Source organism: Pseudophryne corroboree, chromosome 2 (assembly GCF_028390025.1).
Source record: "Pseudophryne corroboree isolate aPseCor3 chromosome 2, aPseCor3.hap2, whole genome shotgun sequence".
NCBI classification, from domain to species: domain Eukaryota; kingdom Metazoa; phylum Chordata; class Amphibia; order Anura; family Myobatrachidae; genus Pseudophryne; species Pseudophryne corroboree.
The window spans coordinates 214,323,934-214,341,639 of NC_086445.1; the positions used below are offsets into that span (position 1 = coordinate 214,323,934).

The 17,706-nt window shown below is 44.6% G+C and overlaps 1 long non-coding RNA gene across 1 annotated transcript in view; it reads right to left on the bottom strand.

Annotated features, from left to right (window-relative positions):
* Positions 1–2,024: 2,024 nt before the first annotated feature.
* Positions 2,025–17,706, bottom strand: part of LOC135050661 (uncharacterized) — a 64,153-nt gene continuing 48,471 nt past the window's right edge. The window contains exons 3-5 of the long non-coding RNA XR_010241726.1: positions 4,488–4,594; positions 3,912–3,966; positions 2,025–3,159 (exon numbers count right to left, since the gene is read on the bottom strand). This is a non-coding gene — a long non-coding RNA (uncharacterized LOC135050661). The remainder of the gene's footprint in view (positions 3,160–3,911; positions 3,967–4,487; positions 4,595–17,706) is intronic.

The following is a 17,706-nucleotide window of genomic DNA, read 5'->3' on the forward strand; positions in this document are numbered from 1 at the left end:
AACTAAAAAACCTAAAGTATGTGCGGAAAAACCGCCAGGGAAAAGGACAACCAAAATCCACTTGTCCAATACTCCTACCCGGCACCCCCGAATACCAGAGTGGACCTGTGGAAGCGGAACCCTCCGCAAAATGCTCCAAACACAAATTATAAAGGGTAAAGCGGCCGAGCCGCTACACACGGCAGAGCCGCGACTCACGAACACCACTGGATGTTAAACGGTGATCAGTCAGGACTCCAGGGACGAGATGATAACTCCCGAGTACAGGACTTCAGAGGACTGGAATGACCGGATACAGCAGGACTGGAAACAGACTCTCAGCAAACAAGACAGCATGCAAGAAGCTATTACCGGCGTCTGTGAGAAGCCCTGAGAGTGTATTTAATGAGGAGTCCTCCAATCAGCTGCTGACAGAGCTGATTAGAATCAATGCCGTGCAGCTGCCTTGCTGCACGGCCAGAGAACAGGTGCACTTATTAATTCCAAAAGGACCCAGCAACGGGGAACGCGGTCCGCCAGTGGCGTCCCCGTTGCTAGGGTCCGTGCGGCTCAGCGCGCCCGGCGTCTAGCGTTGCTAGGGAGCCGGCGGCTGTACGCGCACGGCGTCCCTAGTTGCTAGGCGCCGGGGCGCGCAGACGAGCGGACCCCGGCGCCTAACAGTATCCTCCTAATGTCTAGTTAAACCTAAATCACACTTTGATCTCAGCTCCAAAAGTAGGCTAATTAGAATTTACATAAGAATCCTAAACTCCTTGATGGGTGTTTTTACACCCAAACACTTGGCTGTGCAATGGGCTCCTGCGTAGCACTACGCCAATGCATTTATGTTTAACATTGAAAAGGATTTGTTTTTTGCTCATAAGTCTATTACCTCACACATACTATTCTTCACCAGGTTCATAGACGATAGTTTAATCTTGTGGACTGGTACGAAGAATGATGTTGTACAAATCATGCAACAAATCAATACTCTAGACTAAAACTTTCCAAAAGTGGTCCTCAAGATACCTTAGCGGTCCAGGGGGTAGATATATTACCATGATGATTGTGATGGTATTTCTCTTCCTGCTTTGCCTCTATACTGAGGCAAAGCAGGAAGCAATAGCGACAAGATGTATGTATGAACATCTCATTTGTTGGAGTGGGGAAGTGAAAACTCTCCCCTCTGGTAGTCTATGTCATCCTCCACAGTGCATCAGCCTAGTGCTGACTTCAATTTATCATAAACCCCGATGACTGTAAAACACTCTTACAGGCCTCTAGTCACCATCCAGTACCCTCAAAAATGGGTTTTCTCTTTTCACAATTTTTAAGAATACATAGAATTTGTAAGGATTTGGTAGATGAGAAATTACAAAAGGAGGCAATTAGGAGTACCCAATTGCCTGCGGTCAATGACTGTGGTTAACTGTATCGGAAGCTATTCAATTAACTCCAATGCAGCACGCTCCTCCCCCCAATGCCAGCACTTATCAGGGATTATGCTTCGGGTGCCTTAGGCACTGTTAAGAACAGAAGGGTCTACCTGGACAGAGTCTTGTGGAGAACTGATTGGATAACGAGAACCTTGTCACGACGGCAATGAAGAACTTGACTCGTGGTCGATCTTCTGACGATAGGCCTGGATGCCTGGGTGTAAGACTCATAGAGTAACACTCAGCAGGTCTTCTTACCTATAAGAGCCGCTTTTTTCTTAAGACTTCATAGTCTACCAGTACTGGGATGCCCACCAGGACTTGCTCCACTGGCGACAGTACAAGCTTACCCCCCCAAGATGACCAGAGCTATCAGTCAGCAGAGGAGACTAAATAGATGATGGAAACTAGTCTAATATTGGTACAAAGAATTGGCAAAAGGGCGGTGATAATGTATGAAGTGAAAAGTGAAAGCTGTAGAGATGAGGGGTGTTGAATACCAAATTTTATTTAACCATTGTGCTTTCCTTGTTGCAACAAAGTAAAAGATTGAATTGAAGTCAGATTTATAAAAACAATTGATTATTTATTAAAAAGACCATGCCCGTACACAGGCTGAGAGACAGCATGTTCTCAGCCCGGGTCAAATGCACTAGTTTTATAATATTCAGTTATACCCAATTCTTCTAACACTCCTACTGATTTCATGTATCTTGGAGTACAATGTTATGCTCATATTAGGACAGGGTACCAGCTAGAAGCTGGTTAGCCTTATTTGGTGCTAATTCAAATTCTATTACACACAATGAGTCTGCTAAACTCTGTTAAAGGTACATGTATCTTATAAGTGAACTAGTGTCTGTATAAAGGTCACCTATCTAACAAAATGGATGGAGGGTTAGGGTATAAGTATAGCTGTATACCGATGAAATATGCAAATATATTAACTTAATAAATAAATTATATTCCTTATGCACTTAGATATTTAACAATTCCCCACTTTGATCATGCACATTCTACACGTGCTAAATCACTTAATAGACCACAAGGAATATAACATTCATTCAGCATCATCTCTGGTATATTCTCTCTCGTGGTAACCATTTGCATACAGCATAGGCCATATCTATTACAGTATGGGCTACCTCTATAAAAAAAAACATATATGAGCAGAATGAAAATTATGATCACAAGAATAAATTTCATCAAGAAATACAACATCAAATACAATATACTTAAAAAAAATTTTTTTTCCCTAATCCTGAAAATTGAATACTACGATTTAAACATTTATCCTTTCCAATCCATATCATAATGCCTTTGTTAAAGTTCTTCTTTTATATCTTGGGCTTCCTTTATATAATTGGTAATAATCGTATCTGGATCATTGTCATTGTCATTGATCAATGTCATTGGTCAAATAAGTACAGCAGTGAACTCAAAGTGCTGTTTTGGAAATCAAACATTATCCTCCAATTTGTGGTATTAAAGAGTCTAGAACAATGTTGTATTAAAAAAATTCATGTCAAATTTCCTGGTATGTCTTATCATAAAGTTCAGTCATGTTATCAATAACTTTAGATGAAAAAAAAAGTCAACTCACAGTTGATTAATCTTAAAACTCCATTAGCCATAGAAGAACTTATTAGTGGCACCTCCACCAATTCGAGGTTTTATTGATGTGCTGGCGACAGGACCTGATTACTGATTACTGGGTCAATCGTTCTTTTAGGAATAGTTCATCCTGTAAGAAAACTTTTCTCAAGTTATAATGTGTTTTTGTATAAAATTGCTAAATTAATCTTCTTAAATAACAAATATCTTCAGAATTAATAGGTAACCAATTGTATATCATATCCTAAGTAGAACTATCATTCCCAGTTATGTATGATATCTCCTTCAGCCTCTGAATCTACTCCTGGTAAAGTACGGTATAATCGAATACTAAATCATAAACTTTAATGAACTTGCTATGTAACCATTACTTTTATATACTCTAATAACTCATTATATCTAGCACATCTAGAAACATTAGGTTTGTATATGGTAACAATCCTTTCACATTTCCTTAAATCAATCTTTCCTATCTGCATAAGGTAATCTTTTCTGTATTATTGAACTATTTTATTTCCACTAAATGGAATACACCCCATATGTGTGTAGCTAATATTATCACTAGTGGTTATATCTTGAGATGCTGTAACTTTCTATACACATGTACCTGTTTCACTGTTATCAGAACTCTATAAAGTTTTGGTAATCACATCAAATGTAACTTACATAGAGAACTTTGGCCTGTTACTATACAATGCTGGTGTCTTTGTATACATACCCAACAATTATAATAACAATTAGCAATAATATTTATATAGCAGCAGTACCCAAAATCTTTCCAACAATAATGGTATTGTTGGACTGGATATTCCTCAGAATAATATCCTAAATTATCCATACATCAATTTATACATCTCTCTTCAAGTGGAATACAATACTCACAACCACGTTTTTCAAAGGGTGATCTTTACACCGGTCATAAAGCTCTCTGGATTTCCTGCTTAGAAAAGAGGAAGGAAGGGTCTTATTTAATGAATTCCCATCCACATTAATGAATGAGTACTCATACCTACACCACACTCCTGCTCGCTCTCTCTTCAAAGAAAAAGAAAACAAGTCCTAATGCTGTTATAAATAACATCGCTCCCGTATACTTTCAAGAATGTTAAAAGTTCTGTAGGATATTAGTTTATAAGCACTTTGGGCTAGATGCACCATCACTTGTAAAGTGATAAAATGGAGAGTGAAAAAGTACCAGCCAATCAGCTCCTAACTGCCATTTTTCAAACACAGCCTCTGACATGGCATTTAGGACCTGATTGGCTGGCACTTTATCACTCTCCATTTTATCCCTTTATAAGCGATGATGCATCTAGCCCATAGTCTGTTATCGACAATCATCTCCATCTCGATTGAAGGGTTCATTCAAATATAACTCTGTGGTAGTAACAGAAGTAAAAATCTCTGTATCTCCATACAATTTTGAGTTTTAGGTTCCTTCAAGCTCTGGTCTCTGACCTTTTCATTCCAATGCGAGCTCATGGATGTAGGTGTCCTTCTTCCGCAGCCTTTGCAACGGCTGTATCAGTAGTCAGCAGTACTTGCCATGGACCATCCTATGCGATCTGTAATGGAACCGAAACATAAGCAACTTCTCACCATAACGCAGAGCCGCAACTAGGGGGGGGGGGGGGGGCTAAGGGGTCACGTGCCCCGGGCGCGGGAGTCGAGGGGGCGCGGGGAACTCTGCCTGGCTCCCTGACAGCTGCCCCCTCACACCCCCGCGATTGTCACCAGCAGCTGCGAATGGCGCCGTCATGGACCCACCGCGGCTGCGTCTCCAGTCTCCCTCTGCTCGACCACCGAGTGCGCCTCCTGCAAGCCCCCCCCCGCATCTTTACCACCTGGTGGCCGCTGTTTCCGGTGGACGGAGACGCGGCTGTGCGCGCACCGTCACCTGACGCCCCTCTGACCTCCGGCACCTGCTGCAAGCCCCAGACACTGGCCTCACTCACTGCACTGCGGCTAATGATTGATCTACAGCGGTGAGTGGAGAGAGATTTTATATATATATATATATATATATATATATATACTGTAGTGATTTATTATTTTTTTATATATATTTGAATATGTCTATGTGTGTGTGTATATATATATATATATATATATATATATATATATATATATATACATATATATACAAATCACAGAACAAAATCCCGGGAAGCCGCACTGACACTCTCATATGTAATGATGCAGGTGACCGGTCAAAATGAATGTTATATCAACACATGTCCATCCAAGACTCTCCAGCCAGGGCGTAGACAGAACCAGCACACTGCTTGTTATTCAATCAGCTTTTTACTTCATATAACCGACATGTTATTCAACCAGCTTTTAACTTCATATAGCAGTAAAGCACAAACATCTGGATTCAGCAAATACTCATCGTATGCAAGGCAAGTGCAGACTGGCAAAATCCCAAACAGCCGTTTTCGGTGCTCCCTCCTCAGGGGAAAACCAGTTAAGGTGCCATAGTGCCTGTTGCTAAAGTGTCAAAGTGCTGTGCAAAATGCTGCATCATAGGAGAGCATTATTTATGCTCCCCTAATCAAGCTCATCACTGGCACCTGGAGTCCCGTGCCGCCCCGGGGCCGGTCACACCACACTCCCCAATCCCGGAAACATCCGTCGTTGGAGTGCACGCCACGTAACACGTGACCGGAATTTCCTGCCCGTGGAACGCAAACAACGCGTCACCTGGGCGGAAGTCCAGGTCCGGGAGGCGCAGCCAGCGACAACGTCCCCGGCAACACTGCCAACGGGCCCAGGTCACCAGGCAATGATGCTGCACAGTATAGGAATGAAAACAAACTCATAAAAAAAGTAAATAAGAATAAATCTGGGGATCTATTGATACTGCAGAGTAGTGATTGCGAGTCATTTTTAGACTATTATAAGTACCAATTAGCATAACATTTAAATTCAATGACTATGCAGTAGCAAATCGTTCCCAAAAAAAAAAACACAATAAACAGAAATAAAATATATAAGCAAAATAGGAGATAACTATAACATCAATAGCCAAAAACAAAATCAAGGCATGCTCTCTATATCCTATACGGGGCCTATCAGTACTTGCTTAAAAGAAAGGACTAAAGGAAAATTCCTCATTTAAACCATGGGGTACCATTGCATCCATACAATATATCCATCAACACTCTTGCTGTAACAGTAATTTATGTCTATCGCCTCCCCTTCTCAAGGGTGGAACGTGGTCGATCGGCATGTATGCAAAATCACTCAGCTTATGTCCATGTGCAACATAGTTGAATCAATTTCCTTTTTAAAACGCTATGTTGGATCAAAAGGGAGGAGCTTATAGCAGTCCAAATCCGATAATTGACGTAATACCTCATTAATATAATCAAGACGGTTCATCAACACAATAGCCCCACCCTTATCAGCAGGGCGTATGATGAGGTCAGGGTTATCACGCAGACCCCTGATTGCTTCAGCCTCAGGTTTAGACATGTTTGAGAAACACATCCTTCCTTTTTGAATGGAGGTTAGTGTCTCATTGCGTACCAACCTCATAAAGGTTTCTATTGAGGTATTATTTACATGGGTCTATCCAATAATTGGATTGATGAATCCACGGTTAATTTTCTTGTACAGGAGTTTCCCAAGATCCCATTAATCTATACTTTACCGAAAGTACATAAGTCACTAGAGAAACCACCAGGGAGGCCTATTATTTCAGCAAGGGGGTCTCTAAGCCAGCCAGTCTCCCAGTACATTGATTTTTACTTACAACCGGTAGTTCAAGCTACCCCCTACTATATAAAGGATACCACAGATTTTCTCTGTAAATTGAAAACCATTGGTACACTGACTTCTGAATATATACTGGTGACTCTAGACGTCACCAGTTTATACACTAATATTGGGCACACAGAAGGAATCTCTGCTGTAAAGGAATGTTTGAGCCACAGTCCACAATATGTGGGTCCCCCTATGGAATTTCTTTTGTTGATGATGGAGGTGGTGCTCCATAAAAATTATTTCTTGTTCAACAATTCTTTCTATTTACAACTTAAAGGCACAGCGATGGGGTCTAATATGGCCCCATCGTATGCCAATTTATTTATGCATCAGTATGAAAAGCTCCACATCATGGGGGACACTTTGTTTTCGGGGTACATTAAATGCTATGTAAGATATATTGACGATCTTTTCATACTGTGGTCTGGTGGCGAAAACATGCTAATTGATTTTGTTAACAAGCTTAACAATTTGCCGGGGTCTATCAGGTTAACTAGTAATCATGATGCTTCGGAGATCAATTTTCTTGATGTTTCTGTGCGATTATGCAATGGGGTACTGTCAACAGGAATCTACAGGAAGCCCACTGATAAAAACTCTCTCTTACTTGCATCCAGCTTCCATCCACCAGCTTTAAAAAAGGGGCTACCTTTTTCTCAACTAGTTCGTGTGGCAAAAATTAACTCTAATCGTGAGGAATTACCTGATGCTCTTGCAATGATGGGTGACAAATTTATTGACAGAGGATACGACACCACTGAAGTACAACAGGCAATAGACAGATGTGTGCAACTGACACGTGATGAATTATTACAGCCATGGGTTAAGCTCGAACCAGAGCGCTTGGTTTTTGCCAGTACGTATTCTATCTCCTCTGGCAATGCTCGCCAGTCCATTCGTAAACACTGGCACATACTGCAATCAGATCCTGTGATGCAGAACTACTGCAATAAGCCACCATTATTCTGCTATAAACGGAGCCGTAATCTGAGAGAAAAGGTGACCTTCTCTGACATTAGCCCACGTGTGGGTAGGGGAACAAACTGGCTACAACTTCAAACTGGTGCCTATAAATGTCCTGGCTGTGTCAATTGCAATTACATGTTGACTGGTAAAAGTTGCTGTCACCCCATGAGGGGAACACGGTATCCTTTGCGTTATCGGATGGTGTGAAACTAAATTTGTGACCTATATGATAATCTGTCCCTGCAAGAAGGTTTATATAGGGAAAACCATACGTATGCTAAAAGAGAGAATTGGTATGCACAGATCATCGATTAAAAAAGCCTACCAGAAGGTGGATGGGAACACGCCACCTGTTGCAAGGCACTATGTTGCACATGGACATAAGCTGAGTGATTTTGCATACATGCCGATCGACCACGTTCCACCCTTGAGAAGGGGAGGCGATAGACATAAATTACTGTTACAGCAAGAGTGTCGATGGATATATCGTATGGATGCAATGGTACCCCATGGTTTAAACGAGGAATTTTCCTTTAGTCCTTTCCTTTAAGGAAGTACTGATAGGCCCCGTATAGGATATAGAGAGCATGCCTTGATTTTGTTTTTGGCTATTGATGGTATAGTTATCTCCTATTTTGCTTATATATTTTATTTCTGTTTATTGTGTTTTTTTGGGGAACGATTTGCTACTGCATAGTCATTGAATTTAAATGTTATGCTAATTGGTACTTATAATAGTCTAAAAATGACTCGCAATCACTACTCTGCAGTATCAATACCCCAGATTGTTAGGTTCCTGGTGCTCAGAACAAGGGAGATGTTATGAAGCGAGTCCAGAGCACCAGGACGGAATGCTGGGAAAGGGGAATGGAAAGGGAATAGCCCCTGGCGCCCTATCTCCGTTGTCTCACCCGTGCTGTCAGTACACTCTTGTGAGACTATGGTTGCTTGAGCCCATGGCAGCCGCGTTTGAAGGGCGGATTACGTCTGCCCAACTTCGATGCCCCCTCAGGTCTTAATGAGAGACAAAGAGTGAACCGAGACAGGGTGATAACAAGGGACCCTCTGACTAAACAACAAGGCCAGGGGCTACTAACAAACCTAAAACCAAAGTATGTGCGGCTTGCCGCCAAAGGAAAAGAACAACAAAAGAAATGCTGACCACACGCCGACAATACTTTTGTGTACCGGCGGTGACAGCATAAGCAGAACCCTCTGCAAAACACCAGTGACAGAAATAATAAGGGAATACAGCAGCCGAGGCCGACGGACGCGGTAGTGCCGCTACTCACGGAACCGGTACGAATACTGGCAAACGGACAGGAACTCCCAATGCTGCTGACACAGACTCTCAGAACTGGAGGACAGGCAGAATCCCAAACGGCAGACCGGTGGACACCAAGAAGCCAGAAACTTGCACAGGCAACGGTACTGGACCTCAGGACAGGAACGCCTCACGGCAGTACACGGGATCAGACATAGGAATCGACACAGGGACTGACACAGGAATCGACACAGGAAGCTCAGGAACTAGCAGGAACCAAGCTCAGAACTCAAGCAGACTGCAAACCAAGGAATATCACCAGCATCTGTGAATTGCAAACAGCCAGCATATAACAGAGAGGCCTAATTAATAATCCCATGCAGCTGCCTTGTTGCAAGATTCCAAACTGACCAGATGCAATTAGCAGCCAGGTGAGGCTGAACACAAGGGAACAAGCTGCAATTGCACAGACTCACCAGCGGCAGCAGACAAGAGTATTCTAAAACAGAGCAACAGGAAATCCTGGCATGCAAGACAACTTTATAAACATAAAATAGGAATGAACCACTACCTGTGGTTCATAACAGTATCCCCTCCTTAAGGGTGAGCTCCGAGCACCCCATGACACCCACGGGGAACATAAACAGAAGTATAACATGAAATACAGAACAAAACTGCAAAACAGGAATGAGCCACAGCCGTGGCTCATAACATTACCCCCCCATTGAGGAGGGGTCAAAAGACCCCAAAATTCAGACTATCCAGAACAAGGGATACAAATAAAAAACCCTGACACACTGGTCTAACAGACAAGAAAACAAAAACAAGCTGTAGCAACAACTTGTAACAGTGCCCTCCCCTTGATGGTGGCCACTGGACACAAGACAAGGGGAAAAAACAAAAAAACAAAAAAAACTTTTTTTTTTATCAAGGCAAGAGTCAAAAATTATTTCTTTTTCTTCTTCTTCTTTTTACAAAGCTCTTTAGGTCTGACCAAGGTAATTCCCCACACATTGTCTGAACTGATGGTACCACCCAGCAAGGCTGCGTTCAAATCAGAGACAGGTCTCTTACCCTTGGGAGCTGAACTTTCTGGTAAAGTACTATTATTAGAAGAAGAAGTCAGAAAAGCACATCCTGCAGTCAAAACAACGGGCTGAGACTCTTGTGCTGAGTTTACAGTATTTGGTGGACTCTCAGTATATAAGACGGGTGACCTAGAGGAACCTGAACCAATTTCTTTGGAACCATATCTTTTAATAATTGCATCACTGAATGCTAGGGGATCCTGAAGAATGGGATCTTCAGCTTTCATTAGGCTGGTCGCCCACTCAAAAGGCTCTCCTCTAAAAGAATAAATCAGATAAAGCACAATGTTCTCTGAAGTGATGCCCAGAAATGGTCTAGACAACATAATAATGTAATAGTGTTTGTAAAGTGTCAAAAATTGGGCTAAGTCCCCATCAAAGATTATGGATGTTGAGATATCAGAGTCAGGATCTGTTTCCTTCTCATCTGACTGACTGGAGTGCTTTGCTAGGACCTGGTCACTATTGACCTTACTCGAGGCTGAGACTCTCTGAACCCCACCCGGGGCAGTGACTTTCTGAACCCCACCCGGGGCAGTGACTTTCTGAACCCCACCCGGGGCAGTGACTTTCTGAACCCCACCCGGGGCAGTGACTTTCTGAACCCCACCCGGGGCAGTGACTTTCTGAACCCCACCTGGGGCAGAGACTTCCTGAACCCCACCCGGGGCAGAGACTTCCTGAACCCCACCCGGGGCAGAGACTTCCGGGAACCCCGCCGGGGCAGTGGCCTCCGGGAACCCCGCCGGGGCAGTGGCCTCCGGGAACCCCGCTGGGGCAGTGGCCTCCGGGAACCCCGCTGGGGCAGTGGCCTCCGGGAACCCCGCTGGGGCAGTGGCCTCTGGGAACCCCGCTGGGGCAGTGGCCTCCGGGAACCCCGCTGGGGCAGTGGCCTCCGGGAACCCCGCTGGGGCCAGCACCTCGGATTCTTTTACTGGGACCGGGCCGTTGGCCTCCCTGACTGGGATCGGGCCATCGGCCTCCCTCTCCGAGTCGATAATTATCGAAAGTTCTCCCGGGACTATGACTTCCGGGACTTTTGCTGAAGCAATAACGTTCAGATCCTCCACTAATGCTATGCTTCTTAAGTTCTTTCCTGGGGAAGCGACTTCTAGACCCTTCTTTGGGGCTGCGTCTCTCGAGACCCCACTTGGGGATATTACTTCAAAGATCCCTTCTGGGGTTTTGCTTCTCGAGTTCCCTTCAAGAACTATGGTTTTAGAGACCCTTTCTTGGGTTGCGCTTTTCAAGTCCCTACCTGGGGTGACAGCTTCTGAGACCCCTTCCGGTATGGACACCTGAACTAAAATATTTGATGTCCCTCTATAAGCTAGGGCATCGGGTACCGCTCCAGCACTCTGGGCATCGGGTACCGCTCCAGCACTCTGGGCATCGGGTACCGCTCCAGCACTCTGGGCATCGGGTACCGCTCCAGCACTCTGGGCATCGGGTACCGCTCCAGCACTCTGGGCATCGGGTACCGCTCCAGCACTCTGGGCATCGGGCACCACTACAGGACCCTGGGCTACGGGCACCACTCCAGGACCCTGGGCTACGGGCACCACTCCAGGACCCTGGGCTACGGGCACCACTCCAGGACCCTGGGCTACGGGCACCACTCCAGGACCCTGGGCTACGGGCACCACTCCAGGACCCTGGGCTACGGGCACCACTCCAGGACCCTGGGCTACGGGCACCACTCCAGGACCCTGGGCTACGGGCACCACTCCAGGGGCTTGCAACTCCGCTTCCACAGGAACCTCAAGAGAGGAGAAAAACATTCTTTTTTGATTCCTGAATCTATAATGGGGCTCCCTTGCCCAAGGACCCCAATTACAGGACAGAGAGCTTTTTAGTGTGGGTTGTGTGACAAGTACCTCTGCCACAGTAGAGACAGGAGTAGGTCTTGTATCCTGACTCAACTTGGCCAGAGGGCAAGACTCGTCACCACACTTTGGCTTGCGCAACTCACAGGTCTGCAGATAGTGGCCTAAACCCCCACAATATAGGCACAAGTTTAAGTTTCTGCGACGCAGACGCTCCTCTTCTGAGAGCCTGGGCCGCAGAAAACTTTTAAATCTTTTCTCTTCAATTAAACCAGAGGATTCTCTTGTCACCATACTGTGAACAAGAGTCTCTTTAGAGATAGATGTACTCTCAACGACTTCTGGCAAGATGAGCAAGATTTTAGTCAGTAGGTTTTGCAGTTGCTTTAGGGATTGCTGCAAAACTTCTAGTCGCTCTGGTCTCAAAGCACTGAATACAGAGTTCAGGGCTGCGAGAGATGCCTGCAGGGCTTGCATAGTAGACATAGGAGGATTTAAAACTAGACAAGACAAGACAAGACAAGGCAAGACAAGGCAAGACTAAATTTTGCTAAACAAAACAAGACTTTTTTTTTTTTTTTTAACACCGGACTGGATTCTAAACACCGGACTGGATTCTAAACACCGGACTGGATTCTAAACACCGGACTGGATTCTAAACACCGGACTCTAGACAGGACTGGATTCTAGACTAGACACTGGACTGGGCCAAAAAAGAAAAAAGTTTTATTTCTTTTTTGTGGTATGGCTGGTGATAATGTTAGGTTCCTGGTGCTCAGAACAAGGGAGATGTTATGAAGCGAGTCCAGAGCACCAGGACGGAATGCTGGGAAAGGGGAATGGAAAGGGAATAGCCCCTGGCGCCCTATCTCCGTTGTCTCACCCGTGCTGTCAGTACACTCTTGCGAGACTATGGTTGCTTGAGCCCATGGCAGCCGCGTTTGAAGGGCGGATTACGTCTGCCCAACTTCGATGCCCCCTCAGGTCTTAATGAGAGACAAAGAGTGAACCGAGACAGGGTGATAACAAGGGACCCTCTGACTAAACAACAAGGCCAGGGGCTACTAACAAACCTAAAACCAAAGTATGTGCGGCTTGCCGCCAAAGGAAAAGAACAACAAAAGAAATGCTGACCACACGCCGACAATACTTTTGTGTACCGGCGGTGACAGCATAAGCAGAACCCTCTGCAAAACACCAGTGACAGAAATAATAAGGGAATACAGCAGCCGAGGCCGACGGATGCGGTAGTGCCGCTACTCACGGAACCGGTACGAATACTGGCAAACGGACAGGAACTCCCAATGCTGCTGACACAGACTCTCAGAACTGGAGGACAGGCAGAATCCCAAACGGCAGACCGGTGGACACCAAGAAGCCAGAAACTTGCACAGGCAACGGTACTGGACCTCAGGACAGGAACGCCTCACGGCAGTACACGGGATCAGACATAGGAATCGACACAGGGACTGACACAGGAATCGACACAGGAAGCTCAGGAACTAGCAGGAACCAAGCTCAGAACTCAAGCAGACTGCAAACCAAGGAATATCACCAGCATCTGTGAATTGCAAACAGCCAGCATATAACAGAGAGGCCTAATTAATAATCCCATGCAGCTGCCTTGTTGCAAGATTCCAAACTGACCAGATGCAATTAGCAGCCAGGTGAGGCTGAACACAAGGGAACAAGCTGCAATTGCACAGACTCACCAGCGGCAGCAGACAAGAGTATTCTAAAACAGAGCAACAGGAAATCCTGGCATGCAAGACAACTTTATAAACATAAAATAGGAATGAACCACTACCTGTGGTTCATAACACAGATTTATTCTTATTTACTTTTTTTATGAGTTTGTTTTCATTCCTATACTGTGCAGCATCATTGCCTGGTGACCTGGGCCCGTTGGCTGTGTTGCCGGGGACGTTGTCGCTGGCTGCACCTCCCGGACCTGGACTTCCGCCCAGGTGACGCGCTGTTTGCGTTCCACGGGCCGGAACTTCCGGTCACGTGTTACGCGGCGTGCGCTCCAACGATGGATGTTTCCGGGATTGTGGAGTGTGGTGTGACCGGCCTCGGGGCGGCACGGGACTCCAGGTGCCGGTGATGAGCTTGAATAGGGGAGCATAAATAATGCTCTCCTATGATGCAGCATTTTGCACAGCACTTTGACACTTTAGCAACAGGCACTATGGCACCTTAACTGGTTTTCCCCTGAGGAAGGAGCACCGAAAACGGCTGTTTGGGATTTTGCCAGTCTGCACTTGCCTTGCATGCGATGAGTATTTGCTGAATCCAGATGTTTGTGCTTTACTGCTATATGAAGTTAAAAGCTGGTTGAATAACATGTCGGTTATATGAAGTAAAAAGCTGATTGAATAACAAGCAGTGTGCTGGTTCTGTCTACGCCATGGCTGGAGAGTCTTGGATGGACATGTGTTGATATATATATATATATATATATATATATATATACTGTAGTGATTTATTCTTTTATATATATATATATATATATATATATTTATTATATATGCACATACTCTCCTGGGATGCGGTACTCCTGGCGATTTCAAATAATCATGCCTGTTTGAAGTTTCTTATTTGAAGCCGCCAGAAGTGCCGCATCCCAGGAGAGTATGTGTTTACGTTTATGGAGGTACCCGGCTGCATTACTGGGAGAGACGGGCATTTTGGGCGGTTTTATATATATATATATATATATATATATATACGAATATCTCCACACCATGAGGCTCCAGCTGGGGCTATGTTGTGGATGAAACCAGCACTCCACAGTATTTAGACAGTTTGTGTCATTTATTGTGCAAATTCAGCAAATATATACCATCACAAGCGGGTTGGTTAGTGCAAATTCAGCAATTTTGTAAACATAGTTCAGGTCTAGTCAAATATCTCACGTATCCCGTGTATGCTGGGGATCCATGTCCTACCCAGCCTGATCTCCCAACAGCTGTTTCGGCTATCGCCGTCGTCAGGGGAGTTGTTACCACCGATCTGCTACCCTTGTCACTTTATACCCATACATAATTAAAAACACTGTGCTCACCTGTTTCCACACTCCTCGTTATCCCCGTCAGCTGGTGCCGAAAGGCGCGTCCGCCCCGTCGCCCGGACATCGCGGCGCTCAGTGTTGATGTCATCCGGCTCAGTCCCCTGTTGCCGGGCCACTCCCATTGTATACTCCGTCGCCTGGGTAACGGAAGACACCGTCATAGCGTGCCACCCCTTAGTGACGCGTGTCCAGTGTTCCCCGCCCTCTTGACGAGCGGAGATAAATTCATTGGTCCGCCTTTACAAGGGATCCGCCTTCTGTGACATCAGTCCATAGCCTCCTCGAATCCGAATAACAGAGCCCCGTCGCCCAGCAACATCTGCAGCGGGGATTTAAAAAAGAGGAATGACGGAAATGTAGTAATATCTACAACCATGGAATTTTAAACCTTAACCCATATACTACCCTCAAAAATGTCTATATCCAACATATAACGAGAGTCATTAACTGATAAGTACACAAAATGTGCATGGCTGGAAGCCTTTTGACTTTGAGGTTGAACTTTATAGATTCCACAGACAGCTACGTCTGAAAGAATTTTTCAGTAAACGAGCGAAAACTGAATTTAAGCACACCCCTTTCAAAGTTTCCAGCACCTTTGATCCTCCCTCATCAAACGCATCTATTGAAACATTCATGCGGTTGGTGAGAATGGACACATTACCTATTTTACGGAAGAATAGAATTAAATACTCTAATGTAAATCAAGAAGAGGCAGCTGCAATAAAAACGTTGAATGACAATGCCCAGATTGTTATACGCCCCGCCGATAAAGGCGGGGGCATTGTAATACTTGATAAAATCAACTACATTAGTGAGGTCATGAGGCAGTTGTCAGATACAACTTGCTATAAACAACTACTATTTGATCCGACACTGAACTACAAAAAAGAAATAGACTCCATTATACAATTAGGGCTCAGCAATGCATGGATTGATGAACAGACTGAGAAGTTTCTCACCCAGGACTACCCGAGGATCCCACTCTTGTACATCTTGCCGAAGGTGCACAAGAGTTTAGTGGATCCTCCGGGTAGACCGATTATCTCCTCTAGAGGTTCCTTAGGACAACCCCTGTCCCAATATGTAGATTACCACCTACAACCGGTGGTACAACATACTCCCTACTTTGTTAAGGACACGACAGATTTCATTAACAAATTGACTGAGTTTGGTAGGCCGCCTAGTGATTGTCTTTTGGTGACTCTGGATGTGTCTAGTTTGTACACTAGTATTAACCACACTGATGGCATTGAATCAGTGAGGAAAGTCATTACCACCAGTCCACACTATGTGGGTCCACCAGTTGATTTTTTATTATTATTAATTGAAGTTATTTTACACAAAAATTATTTTTTGTTCAACAATTCTTTTTATTTACAGTTACACGGTACGGCGATGGGGTCGAACATGGCCCCGTCGTACGCTAATTTGTTTATGTATGATTATGAACAAGAAAAGATTATGAATGATTCAATTTTTTCAAATCACATAATTTTTTATGTTAGATTTATTGATGATCTTTTCATGCTGTGGACTGGTGGTGAGAAAACTCTTGTAGAATTTGTAGACAAGTTGAACAGCAGGCCTGAATCGATTAGATTCACATATCGTTACAGTCGGGTGAACATGGAGTATCTAGACGTTATGGTGGGGATTGAGAAGGGATGTTTCACTACTAATATCTTCAGGAAACCCACCGACAAGAACACGCTTTTGATGGCGTCCAGCTTTCATCCGCAACCTTTAAAAAAGGGACTCCCCTACTCACAGCTATTAAGGGTGACTCGGATCACATCGGATCGAACCAAACTGCCGGAGGCTCTGGCAAATATGGGGCAGAAGTTCATTGACCGTGGATACAATCCGGTGGAGGTAAAAGAGGCTGTGACCAAATGTTTGGGTCTGAAACGGGAGGATCTATTAATCCCGAAGATTAAACAAGGAGAAACTGAACGGCTGGTTTTTACCAGTACCTATGCCATCACATCGGGTTTGGTCAAAAAATCAATACTTAAGCATTGGCACATAGTCCAGACTGACCCGTCCTTAAGTAGATTCTGCGCCCACACACCCCTTTTCAGCTATAAAAGGAGTAGGAATCTGAAGGAACGTATCTCACATGCTGATGTCAGTCCTGGAACGGTGTCCAATAGCAACTGGCTCAGTTTGCAGAAGGGAGCCTTCAAATGTGGCAGTTGTGCTAATTGCCCCTTCATGCTGACGGGGAATGAATTTATACATCCAATATCGGGTGATAAATATGTGTTGAGACACAGGATGACATGTGAAACCCGATTTGTGACCTACATCATAGTATGTCCATGTAGAAAGATCTATGTGGGCAAAACGATTCGCATGCTAAAGGAAAGAATTTCGATGCATCGGTCTTCAATCAAAAAAGCTCTACAAATAGTGGAAACTAACACACCACCGGTAGCCAAGCATTTTGCTAGTTGCGGACATAAATTAAAGGACTTTAAGTGTATGCCGCTGGACCATATACCACCGCTTAGGAGAGGTGGTGATCGTAACAAGCTGTTACTGAAACAAGAGAGTCGGTGGATTTACCAACTGAACGCTATGGCCCCTGCAGGGCTTAATGAGGAATTGATTTTGTCTTGTTTTTTGTAAATTAAGATAGGATTTAGATCTATATCAGGCTTGCTGTTCATTGAAGCTGATTTCCTTG